The sequence below is a fragment of the Megascapheus bottae genome, chromosome 8 (assembly GCF_031878675.1).
Source record: "Megascapheus bottae isolate mThoBot1 chromosome 8, mThoBot2.hap1, whole genome shotgun sequence".
In the NCBI taxonomy this organism is placed as follows: domain Eukaryota; kingdom Metazoa; phylum Chordata; class Mammalia; order Rodentia; family Geomyidae; genus Megascapheus; species Megascapheus bottae.
Genome location: NC_143516.1, coordinates 28,499,850 through 28,513,252, shown reverse-complemented (window position 1 = coordinate 28,513,252; position 13,403 = coordinate 28,499,850). Strand labels below are relative to the sequence as shown.

Here is a 13,403-nt window from a genome sequence, read left to right as displayed (position 1 = left end):
GTTAGCTATAGAATAATATCAAACACTCTAGCCTAGTTTACAAGATCGCCCACAATTGATGTCTGCCTAACCATCTTTACCTTCTCCAATTCTTCATCTCTACAGTCCTGGCACACTGGATCTTACATATATCTTCTTGCTGCCAACTTCAAACTGTCTTCTCTACCTGCCTGGCTCCTTCACTCTTACTTCTTACAACTAGAGTCCTCAGCTTCGTGTTCAACTTTAATATCAATCTCTGAGAACACTTTTCAGATCTTTTTCTTTCATGTCTCCACATTCTCCACTTCTGTTAAATATAGAACTGTATAGTACAGTCTGGTACATTTATTACATAGCTCTGTTTTTCATACATGCTGGCCTCCTTCTTTAGGAAAATAGGAAGATGTGGTAGCTCAAGCCTGTAATCTGGTTGAGATCTGAGGATCGTGGTTCAAAGCCGGACTGAGCATTAAAAAGTCCGTGAGACTCTTATCTCCAAATAACCACTGGAAACCAGAAGTGACACTGTGGCTCAAGGGGTAAGGCAGTAGCCTTGAGATGAAGAGCTCAGGGACAACGACCAGGCCCAGGAGTAGGGCAGTAGCCTTGAGCTGACAGCATCCAGGCCCAGAGATCAAGTCCAATGGCCCACCAAAAAAAAAAAAAAAAGAAAAAGAAAGAAAATAGGAATCATTATTTCATTAACATCAACAATTTCATGTAAAGATGAAATAAGTTCAGTTAAGTAACATCCTTAACTGTGGGTTCACACTGTTTACCTTCAATAACTATTAATTATCAATATTGGTTATTCTCTAAAAAATTAATGAAAATACTTTATCCCAATGATTTGTCTCCATGGTACTTGTACTCTCTGTTTTTATTATGGTCTTGGGGCTTGAATTCAGGGCCTGGGAGCTGTCCCTGATCTCTTTTGCTCTAGTGCTTGAGACATAACTCCATGTCTAGCTTTCTTTTTCTTTCCTTCCTTCCTTCTTTCCTTCCTTCTTTCCTTCCTTCCTTCCTTCCTTCCTTCCTTCCTTCCTTCCTTCCTTCCTTTCTTTCTTTCTTTCTTCCTTCCTTCCTTCCTTCCTTCCTTCCTTCCTTCCTTCCTTCATTTTCTTTCTTTCTTTCTTTCTTTCTTTCTTTCTTTCTTTCTTTCTTTCTTTCTTTCTTTCTTTCTTGGTGATTAATTGGAGGTAGGAATCTCAAGATTTTCTTGCATAGTCATATTTCATCTTCCTGTGAAGTTAGGATTACAGGATCACTCCTGGTTCCTGGTATTACTTATACCCTAAAATTATTTTACTTATTTATTTTCCCAGATGTGAAAACTAAAATGTATAACAGTAAACTTGATGAACTGATTCATTATTGTTATCCATATGTTAGTTAGATGAGTGAATAATATATGGCGGGAACTTACAAACATTTACACAAGCAAAGAGTTGAGAAATACTGGAGTATGATTAAAAGAGCTAAGTAATACTGCATATGATTGATCTGGATCCTTTCACTCTGAATCAACGGAATAAAATAAGTATATTATAAGACTGAGATCATAATAATAATTAAGTCACGTATTTCCTTAGCAGGGTACAACAGATAACCTATACAAATAACAAAACTTAATGAGATGAACAAGGGATAGCATGTAGATCTGTATTTGCTGGGATACACAATTGCAACTTTCACTCACTTTTTAAATTAACTTTACCAGTTCCCTTTAACTCAATTTCTAACTATGAGCCATTGATGGTACTGAATTGCCAACACTCATTAATTTTACTTTTGCTGACTATTCAAAATCATACTCCTGAAATTGCAGAAACGGTGTCCAAGTGAGAGAAATGCTGCAGAAAATAAAACCACACTTCCAAAAGTCTTGCCAAGGAGATCATGTTTCACAAATGGTGAAGGCTCAACACCTGAATATATTTCCCTGAGGCCAACTCTGAGGTGTAAACTATTCCACAGGATGTTTTGAAAGGCATTGCCATCAGCAGGTCTGAGAATGTCCGGGAGGAGGCATTGGGGATGGTGTTAAGTTAGACATGGGAGGCTGCAGAACACTGATAGCCTCTCTCACTCCAGAAGTCCATGGATTCACCTGAGGAAAGGTTCTTTCTAATTCCCCTCTCTGTTAATACAGCTAATGTCTGCCTTATGAATGAGTGATTATAAAGCACTCAGATTTTTTAAATATATTTTTATTGTAATTAATAGAAGGGTTACAGTACATTCGCCAGATGGAAGGTGCATTACTTCACATACATTGATACCCTTTCTCATGTCTTGGTCCGCATTTCCCTCCCCCCCTACCCCTCATCTTGTTTTCCCCTCTTCCCTATCCATTTTCAAATAACCAATACAAATATATCCAATATATCAGATAACAAAGTGAAATACTGTAACAATATGAGATAACCAAGGGACAGCAAAAGAGATGAGAGATAACATAGTACATTAAGGACAACAATCACTCATTATATGGCTTTTGTTTTTATATTCTACAGGTCCTTTCATTTAGCATCATACTGTATGGCCTTATGTATCTAGGTTTTTCTCTATTGCAAATCTCTGCTAGGAGACCCCAAGGTTTCTACTGATTGTGACAAATGAGGGAAACCATTGAGCCTATGGTTTCCCTCAGATTTTTTTAACATAAAACTTCCCAGGCTCCAGATTAGACTCATTGAGTCAGTATTTCCTGAAACTACAAGTTTGAACTTTTAAATCTCTATAACTCCAATGATTACAAACCAGGTTTCAGTTAGTCTGGGCTTTCCTTTATTATACTAAGAAAGTCTTATTCTTAAATGTCTCTGCTTGGATAATAGATTACATGTTTAGCTGATTTATAGGAGATTATAATGACTAGCTAAGGTCATGACTTCCTCTCAAATGGAATTTCTCATATTTTGAACCCTTGTTAAAATTTTTCATGTATCCATATATATGTACACACACATATATATATGTATAGACACATATATGTATATATACACATGAAATATCTGTACATATAAAAATACATACACATACATGCACATGCACATACATCTTTTAACTTAAATTTCACAGTAGAGAACTGACAAACAATGTTGTTTTTAGGTTCTAGTCCTAATATTCTATAAAATTGAAGTTTATATTTTCTCATTATTCTATTCTCATGAAGCCAGTGCAATGCCTTCTTTTACTCATTGCATAAAAATGAATGAATGAACTAAGATATTGCAGAAGGTTTAATATTATCTCCTGGTTATTACATAACACAATAGACTCAAAGAGAAAAAGATCACCTCTCATCTTCTGGCTGTTTATCCATGCTATCATATCTAGCAACATTAAGTATTTAGCTGACACTTGAAACCACAAAATAAGCCACAGAATAACCAAAATTTTTGTCCAGCATTTATGGGCAGCTCCGTGGTTTAAAAATTGTATTATTGTCACATCTAAAATGCCACTGATCTATAAATTGATAGTTTAATCTAGATATATCAGATTTACAGTAACAATTTGCAACTTTAAAAAATGGGTTAATTGGCTTCTAAAAGTTAAAACCACAGAGAAAGTCAATATAAGCTTTGCCTCTGCCCAAAACCTAACTAGTAGTTAATAAATGCTAGCTGAATTGAGCTGGGTAAATTATTATACAAATAAAATCTGAACTGCTTTATGCCAGTGGTTCTCAACTATCATTCTCACTCTCTTATTACTTTTAGATAAAGGGAAATTCCATTGATGTGGTCATTAGAACATTGATAGTTTAATAAGGGAAACTCATTTCCATCATTTTGTTTCAGCTAGGACCCTCTATAAAGATGGTTCTCTGTAATACTTCACTCGAAGGGCTTGTAGGAAAAAATTTTCTAGTCTTTGATTTAGCAAGTCTGACATAAGACTCAAGGATTTTTCTTTCTCACCAGACTTTCTAATGCTGTTTATTCATTTTTTTTCTTTTTTCTTTTTCTTTTTTGTGGGTAATGGGCCTTGAATTCAGCCTGGGTGCTCTTCCTGAGCTCTTCGGCTCAAGGATACCATCCTACCCCTGGGCCTGGGTGCTCTCCCTGAGCTCTTAAGCTGGAGCTGCTTATTCATTTCTATCTCTGAGAAATACTGATCTTAAGAAACAGAATCCAGATCTTCCTACATTCCCCAGATTACTCTGATCCTCTCCAATTTCCAAATTCTTTGTGATAAAGACTCTGTATTTCTATATATATGTAATCCATCTGCAATTTCAAATTTACCTCCAATTTTTAGATAACCCTTAGAACAATACACATGGTGATTTGGTGGTGATGGATGGGTAGGTATGGTATACTACAAAACTTTGCCAAGTACCACATGTGTCCTTAACTAAAGTTGAGCCAGGAAATGCCTGCCTTCTGGTGTTTCCTCTTCTGCTGTGAATGAATACTCTTTTTGCAATCTACTTAGTCTTCTCTTTTGCATTTTATGCTTTCTGTTGGTGTTTTTCTTTTTCTGCCTTTCAAGTTACACCCCAAGTGCAATGCTAACGTGCTGACTGGTTTGACAAAATACAAGTAGGCTGTGATATGCTTTTCAGAAAGAATGTATGCATTAAATTAAGCTTCATTCAGGCATGAATTACACTGTTGTGTTGTGGGCTGTGAGTCTGATGCTAATGAATAAACAATAAGGTGTCTTTAAACAAAATCTCATGTAAAAAAGTATATTCATGAGTTGACAAAAATGTGTGACCAGAGACTCATGGGAACCTCATGCTCTTTTTCCCCTAAGAAGAAGACTTCAGTATTCACTAATATAGTGTTTGATAGAACTTGACTTCCACAAATATTGAAACTCCAGAATTGACTACAAATAAGTGTATTTCTTCCCCATCTCACTACTTTTCCCAATTTCTCATCCACATATTACTTCTTTTCTCTTCATATTGAATTCAAATAGGAACTTCTGTTTCTGAGTATTTTAGGGAATTTTAAAAATGCCTCAATAATACTGCTGTTATTTTGTAATAGTCTCCTGGGTTGGGTTAATATTTTATATTCATTTGATTTCCACTTTGTCAAACATAGTCTTGGATACTTAATGAGTGTTTACTGAATATTACTGAACAAATTAATTCTAATGTAAATATTTTATCTCCATGGAGGGACCATACAATGTTAGCTTGAATTACTTTGCTTATTCTTTAGGATCTAATAAAATTCTGAAGAAACTGGCTACCTTGTAAGTCTATGGTAAGGAGCAGTAAGTTGTTGGGATTTATTTTTTTGTACAACATTCAAAACTTTATACCCTTTCCTCTCCAAACATGTGTGTCTATACTCACATATGTGTGTGTATGTGTGTGTGTATTGATTTTAACTAGTATAATAGAAATGAAAAGCAGGTGTGATACAAATTTTTGAATGTCCAATGCCTACTCATGACCGCATATCCTGCAAATTCTGCTTATAAAAATGGTCACAGTAGTGGGTATCTTTGGGCCATAGACATTCTATATGTATTCATTCATCTTTTACTCCTGTAGATATGTGGAAGTTAAGGTTAAGTTGATGAGACATTAAAGGCTAACTGCAATTGGCCTAGTTGATACTCTGAAGGTCTTAAAATTTGTAGGCTTATCCCATCCTTGCTGTGAATGATGTATTTTCTGTCTTTCCTTCCCCTCAGATCTCCCGTATCAGAAATGTAGAAGTAGGTTGAGAGCTGTCTTTTTGGGCCTTATTATTACTACATAGAAGATTCTAACAAAATCTTACTTAAGGTAGGAAGGTACCAGGGAGTTGGGACATGGCAGTTTGTTTCATGACCCTTTTGGAAGAATTTCAAACAATCAGATAGGCTGAGGCAAACATGTTCCCAGATGCCAAGCATGGTGGCTCACACCTGTAATCCTAGTTACTCAGGAGCCTGGGATCTGAGAATATTGGTTCAAAGCCAGCCCGGGCACTAAAGACTGTGAGACTCTTAACTCCAATTAACCACTAGAAAAGGGGAAGTGGGGCTGAGGCTCAAGGAGTAGGGCAGTAACCTTGAGCTAAAGAGCTCAGGAACAGCGCTCAGGCCCAGAGTCCAAGCCCCAAAACAGACCAAAAAAAAAAAAATGTTCACAGAGCCAGAATATAATTCTGTGTTAATAGTAACCAGGGGAAGGTTGTGCTCTTAGTGCTTAATATGTAACATCAAATCTGTGGCTTCTATCTTTTCCTAAGGAAGGGGTGCAACCTGCACCCCTGGAGAATTGCTAAAATAGAGAAAATTTTACTTCCTATTTTTTTTGGCTTCTACACATTAATTTTAATTACTTTGAGGCAACAAAATTTAGTGATAAATGTTTAACAAGTACCCATGGTAATTGTTAAACTATGAAATAAGCATTACTTAAATCTGATCAGCTATACAACATTCATCTATTTTTCTTTTGACAAAAGATAGTAGAAATTCCAAAGAACAGAAGAGAAACTACAAATTAAAGGTCTTGTTTGCTAATCTAGCACCATAATTCCAGTCTTATAGCCTCCCAAATAGACAGAAGGAAAGCAGGGGAGAGGCAAGGCAGTTTGAAGCAGAAATTGAGTTCTGAATTTGTGGCCCCATTTCTGCTCTGAGAGCACCCAGGGTCTAGCAAGGAAGATGAGATAAGAACAGAAGCTTTGGGTCAGAAGGTAAAAGGCACTCCAGTGCAGCGGGCAGAATTGGTGTATCCAGAATGCAGTGCTGGAGAGGGCCTCAGGAACCAGGGGGCTTCTTCTTGGCTTCCAAGTCCTTTGTGATCTCCTCAATTTTTTAAACCAGGTTTGATATATCGTAGTTCTGAGCCAGAGACATTCCAAACACGTTGCCCAAAGTAAATGCAAGCAGGAATTGCAGCATGGTGTCGGTGGGGAGGGCCAAGCTGGCGAGGAAGGGGAAGCAGCTCCTCCGCTGGTCTTTACTTCCTATTTTCTATCTCATTTCTAAAGTTTGGCATATGTAAGTCAAGTGCTAAGAAATAATTACAACAAAATATATCAGTAAGGATCGAGGTCTTACAAGAAAGTGATCAGGGTATTTTCATTGTCACCTTCTTCAGAAAACAATCTAAACTTCTCAGTTTACCTCAAGTCTAGTTGTGTACAGATGGGATGGATGACAACCTTGAATCTGAGGACATTAGAACTGGAAATCAGATTCTGACATTACTGGTATAGATTCCATGATGACAGAAGATAGAGGACAAGACCAAGATAAAGTCTAGAAGACATCAGTGACATGAAAATAAAAATATAATGTAACCCTTCTATTAATCACAATAAAAAATTATTTATAAAAAATAAAGAAAAACCAACTGTGGAATAAAATAGAAAATATCTATAAAAAACAAAAAATAGATTTGAGAAACATTTGAAAAGCTAAACTTCTGGAGCTCTCTGAGCATTTGTGATAGAAAATTCTTCTTAAGTAATAAGATAGGTTTAAAGGAAAATTCCGCCTGTGTCTAAGCTTACTGAGAGATATATTCCAATATCCCTGATTTGTCCTATACCCTGGGAGTGGAGAATCAATAAATACCCATAGTAATATGGGGTTGAAAAATCCAAACACGAATTCTCTCTGAGTGGTACCAGTTAAAGCTCCATGGCAGCAGCAAAATACAGGGAAGACTGATGTTTTCAAAATTATTCTTGTCACAAACTTACTTGTCAGCTGGTGATGGGTTGTTTATAGGTACAGGCAAAAGTCATTAGGTAGTATCTGTAATCATTCTGCCTTTCTGGCCTTTTATTTTTCTTAATCTGTCACTAGTGATCAGGCATGATGTGATCTTTTATCATCCAAGACCCCACCTGTCTCCTTTGCCAAGGCCTGACACAGAGTAGTTACTCAATAAATATTTGTTCAGTGAATGAGAAGCAATCCTTCTAACAGTTGAGACCCAGTGCTTCTGCAGAAAATTAGACCCTATCTACCTTATTATCTGTCTATCATCAATCTAGCTGTTAGGATCTATCATCTGTTATTTATTGTATATATCTGGATAATCCTGACTAATTCCGAAAGCCATCATTATGTGGAGATCATGTTTTTCCTTTACTTTGGATCCTATTATATCTTACTGTTAAGGGAGGCCCAGAAAAAAAAGAATTAAATAATTGTTATACAAAGTGTGATTATAAATAATCATTAACAAAATTATAGAATTATAAAGGCTGGGAAGTCTAATAAATAATTCATTTTTACATGACCTCATGAATCTCAATATACATGGGAGTCCATTTGCAATTAAATTACTGGACTGGAGGCAAAACTTAAGTGGTGGAGCACCAGCTGTGAGCAAGAAAATCAAACAAGAGCATGAGGCTCTGAATTTAATGCCTGGTATCAAAAAAAATCTCTAACTGGGTGTCTCTTTCCTGTAGGGACCTTTCCATCTATAGACTGTCAATGTCCAAATAAAACCAAAAGGTTAGAAACTTCTGTGATAGAGTAGAAAGTCTTTGAGACTAAAAGGAATGAAAGTCAAATGGATTTAAATAACCAAAATATGCAAAATTAACTCCTAACAAAACAGCATTTGGGTATTCATTTCATGAGTATAACTCTCATTCAATGGTTCAATAAACAAGGTTCAATGATAAACTGAGAAGTACTCTTTATATTTCTGATTGAATAGGTTTTATTTCTTATGCAAATGGTCTTATTATAATGTCTCTTTATTGATACTTGTATACTAACGAAACAAGATAGAAGTAGGTTGCTATGAGGCAGAATTGGTAAGACCTAGTCATAAATCTTAGAGGTGTTATTTGTGAGTTTATGATATGTGCTGATCACTTTTCTTCCTAAAGTTGCAAGTTACTTTATAAAATTTGGACAAAACTAATGCTCAGAACATTGTTAAAACTCTAAGTCATAATGAGAAAGCATTCTACTATTCTAAGTAACTAGAAATGACTCAGTGACATGCTAGGTACTTGCACTCAGTCGTGAGAATGTACCAGTTTTGATTCTTAATTTAGTCTTTTGCCCTGCTTCTGTGTTCAGGTAGAGGAATTCAATAGCAATAAAGAGAGCTGTAATTGCTCACAATTGCCTGTCGATCAATGGGAATATCATGTGTTGTTTTGCTTAGAAATTGATACATATGACTCCAAAATTAATTCTGTTGCTTCACTTTATGATTGAAGAAATTTGGACCAAAGAAAATTTCTACCTGGGAGAGTTTAGTGTGTGTTGCTATTTCATAGCTACAGTTACATTTTTCTCCTAGAGCCTATGCACTTGAGAAGCTCTACAAATTGGGCAATTACATTGTTTAATATTTCAAACCAATATATTTATAATATATAAGTATTTTTCTTTGTTAATAGTAATTTATTACTCTGTTCCAATGACTTTTAAAAATCATGTGAAGAAATTGGGACACATGAGATCATCTATAAAAAAATGACTTGGTGATTTCCTTCCTAACTTTTATAGTTCCTTAATTCTGTTAGCAGTGTTTTACTGGGAGAGAGCAAGGGAAGGGGTGACATTGTGCAAAAAGAAATGTACTTTTTATGACATATAACTCTAACCTCTCTGTATATCACCTTTACAATAACAATAAAAATGTACAAAATAGGATGTTTTATAAGCACACTTTCTTTGACTTTCTACCTTCTTTCATGGCTTTCCTAAAAAGCATGATATCACAGAATTTAGAAAAAGAAAAAGTAAAACATGATTGCCAAAAAGGATTTCACCCTGAATCAGTCAGTTTTTTTAGATAAATATGGTGAATAAGAGATAACTAAATTATATGAGGTGAGATGAGATGGATAGATTGAATAGATAGACTGGGTAAATAATTATATATATATATATATATATATATATATATATATATATATGAGAATACAATACTTGGTTGGTCAGAAATCACTCTCTGGCCATAGTCTGTAAGAAACCAAGAAGAAGGGACATTTTGTGGTCATGGATTTTGACCACACATCAATAGAGTCTCCCTGTTCTCTTTGCAGAATCTGACATTCAGCACACATTAAAGTATCCTCAGGATACAATCAAATTAGAAGCAATAAACCATATCAATTAACCAAAAGAAAACTGATGCTCAAATGAAATTTATTTCAATTGCAATAAATTAGAATTTTCCTTCATTCTCCCAGTCCCACTGAATGGCCACTCAGGTACAATTCAAGTAAGAGGAAGATTCAAGATAGAATTCATATGCTGAATTTCTCTGTCTGTCATTTGCTAGCTGTTGAATTTTTTATCTTTGTTAAAGTAGAAACCTTTCATTTCTTTTTTACTTAATGAATAGTATATATTTTATGGATTCAAACTGGCCCTTTAAAAAATTTGCATACTTTCTAAGTCATTCACAGCATCAAACCAACAAATTTACCATAAAGAAGTTAATAAGACCATAATTTAAAAGAGAAAAACCAAGAGCTAATAAAACTATGATTCCCACAGATATCCCAATACTAGTAACTCAGAAAAGTAAAAATCATTGGTAACATTGAGATTTTCCGTTTGATTTACAGGGATGTAGAATTAAATTCCTCCATCAAAACCTTCAAGTAATTATCCCCATTTCACATTTAGGGAAAACAACATCAGTGATTTCTTTCATTTGAGTATTCCCTTGATTGCTTTCACATACAAAATGTAAATACATACATATACAATATGGGAGTATTTAGATGAATAACTGTCAAACTCTTATCACAGGAGAATATACTTACATTTCATGCTGAAAAAATTGCCTTGTGTTCTCTATAGCATCTCTGGACAAATATATTTAGTCTTGTGGGAAGATATTCATTTATTCATTCGAAGTATTCAAAAAATATTTACCGAGTATTGTTTGCTATGCCTTTAGGTTCCCAAGCTATAACAGTTCAAATGAAACCTGTTCTCTTGACCTCATATTTTGCTGAAACTCCCATGGCATATTAGACTTACCTACTTTGTCATATGCTCCCAGTCACAGTTTTTTCTTCTGAGACTTTAACTTATTACACAGGAATTACTGGGCCTGGTGAAAAAGTCCTAGAGTCCTAGCTACTCTAGAGGTGCAGACCAAAAGCACTGATTGTATTTTGAAATAAGCCTGGTTCAAAACTTCAAAGAGCTCGCATCTCAAGTGATAAGCAGTGCGTATGTCTGGAATCTTAGCTAGATAGGAAGCTTAGGAGGGTTGTGGTTCATCGTTTAATCCCACACCAAAAACAAAAACATATGGCCCTACCTGAAAAATAATTAACACATGAATGGCTTTGGGCTGAGGGTCAATTGGAAGAGCACCAGACAAGCAAGTGCAATAATCTCTGAGTTCAAACCTCAGTACTACCACCAAAACAAAAAGAACCAGAAAGAAAGAGAAAAGAAAGGAGTTATAAGAACACTTCCATTCAAATGAAGAAATGTAGGTTGCTTATATTCAAATGGAACACAAGGAAAGTAAACACCAAGACACACTGAATATATTTTTCAACAAAGAGCATGCCTGGGAATGAGAAAGGAAAATGATGCTTTGCAGTACAATAAGGTTTAGGGAAGGATTGTTGTGTGGATTTGATGAAGGGAGTTGCCTAATGGATGGTATCACTGCCTTGAGGTATAGTGAGGAAACAAAGGTGTGATTTCAGTCATGTCATTTTGCTTTAATTAGAAAAGGCCTTGAAACTGAACTGTGGATGGAGAATATGGCTCAACAATTCATGCCATAGATCAGTTAAAAACTCAAAAGTAAGAAAGAAGGAAAGAATTAACTGTGGTTGTTGAATTTGAATTCCATGTAGGAAATGATGAGGAGGAAAAAAAGAAATTTCCAAGTCAGGCACCTACTATCATGAGAGTGATATCTCCCACAAGGACAGAAAATGTACATGGCAAATAAGCTAAATTTGATTTTTTTTAAATGTATTTAAGCCGGGAGTGGTGATTCATGCCTGTAATCCTAGCTACTCAAGAGACTGAGATGTGAGGATCTAGATTCAAAGCCAGCCTGGGCACAAAAGGACCTAAGACTCTTATCTTCAATTTTCCTCTAGAAAATGGAAAGTGGGGCTTGGCTCAAGGGTAGGGTGGTAGGTAGCCTTGGGCTGAAGAGCACAGGGACAATACCCAGGCCCAGGGGTAAGTTGGTACCTTGCAAAGTTCAAGAGCTGAGGGACTGAGGTCAGGCTGAGTTCAAGCCTACTGACCCACAATAAATAAATAAATACATACATACATACATACATACATACATCTTAAAAAAAAGAATTTTATTGATATTATAAGCAATGAAAATACTGAATTGCTTGTTGGAATAATTCCATTTCCATATCTGCAATAAGAACAGATTCCTATATTATTAACCATATTCATTGATACTTCAATAGGCTTAGTAAAATAAATATGATCATTTGTTTTTTAATCATGTTTCAGACACTTATATAATATTTCATGCAGATATAATGAAGGGAAGCATGGTACTATATTAATATTTATATTACAGTTTTAAACCTTTAAAACTTTTGCTCAAACCATAAAAAGAAATGGCATTGTAGTTTGTATAACTACAATTATGATGTTTCTGAAACTAATATTGATTCCTTACTCTTTTTAGAACTTTTTATGATAAAGCTCAATGAAAATAAATAAAGTGCTTACCAAATCCTCAGCTGTAAAAACAATAATATTATCATGACTAAATAAATATGCTAGAATTGTATATACAATTGTTTATTTGAATAAGGGAGGGGAAGTAGAAAAACAAGATGATGAGACAAAGGACAGAGAGTGAACCAAGTTAACAGTAATATTCACAAGACAATATGTTGAAAATGAACTTTGCTTCTTGGGAGAGTGTGGAGGGAGGGAAAGTGGAATAAAAAACACAGGAAGGGGTAAAAATGTTAGAGAAGTACCTTACAAATGTGACTGTAACCCCTCTATACATTACCTGACAATAAAATTTTCAAAGTATTGTTCAATTGTTACTATAGATTAGCCACTGGACTAAGAACTTTATATAAAGTAGTTGGTTATATTGCCCTTTGAAAAATAAATTACAATGCTGAAATGTAGACATACTATTTACTGGAATTATGTATTACAGCCAGATTTTGAACACAGAGGTGGTTTGAAATAATTAAGTATGCAATGGAAGACCTAACATGGAGGGAGAGGGAATTAAAAAGAAAGAAAAAAAAACTTCAGTTGTATACATTTCAAATTGTTTCATCGTGGGGATTTTTTTCATTAATTGGTATAACAAGCATGTCAGGTAGATAGGTCTTATTAACACATTTTCAAACCAAATAATTTTACTCCAGAAGTTTACTGGATTGTCAAAGCCAAAATTGGTTTTCTATTAAAGAGTCAGAGTTTCAGTCCTCTTTCATTCGTTTAAAAAATCTTCAAATTATATTAGTTTTCATGAATGACAA

The 13,403-nt window shown here is 35.0% G+C and overlaps 1 protein-coding gene and 1 pseudogene across 3 annotated transcripts in view; one reads left to right on the top strand and one right to left on the bottom strand.

Moving 5' to 3' along the window:
* Positions 1–13,403, top strand: part of Nkain2 (sodium/potassium transporting ATPase interacting 2) — an 839,889-nt gene that overhangs the window by 458,657 nt on the left and 367,829 nt on the right. The gene's annotated exons all lie outside the window — the stretch shown is intronic.
* LOC150059716 (short transmembrane mitochondrial protein 1 pseudogene) lies at positions 6,709–6,852 on the bottom strand (annotated as a pseudogene).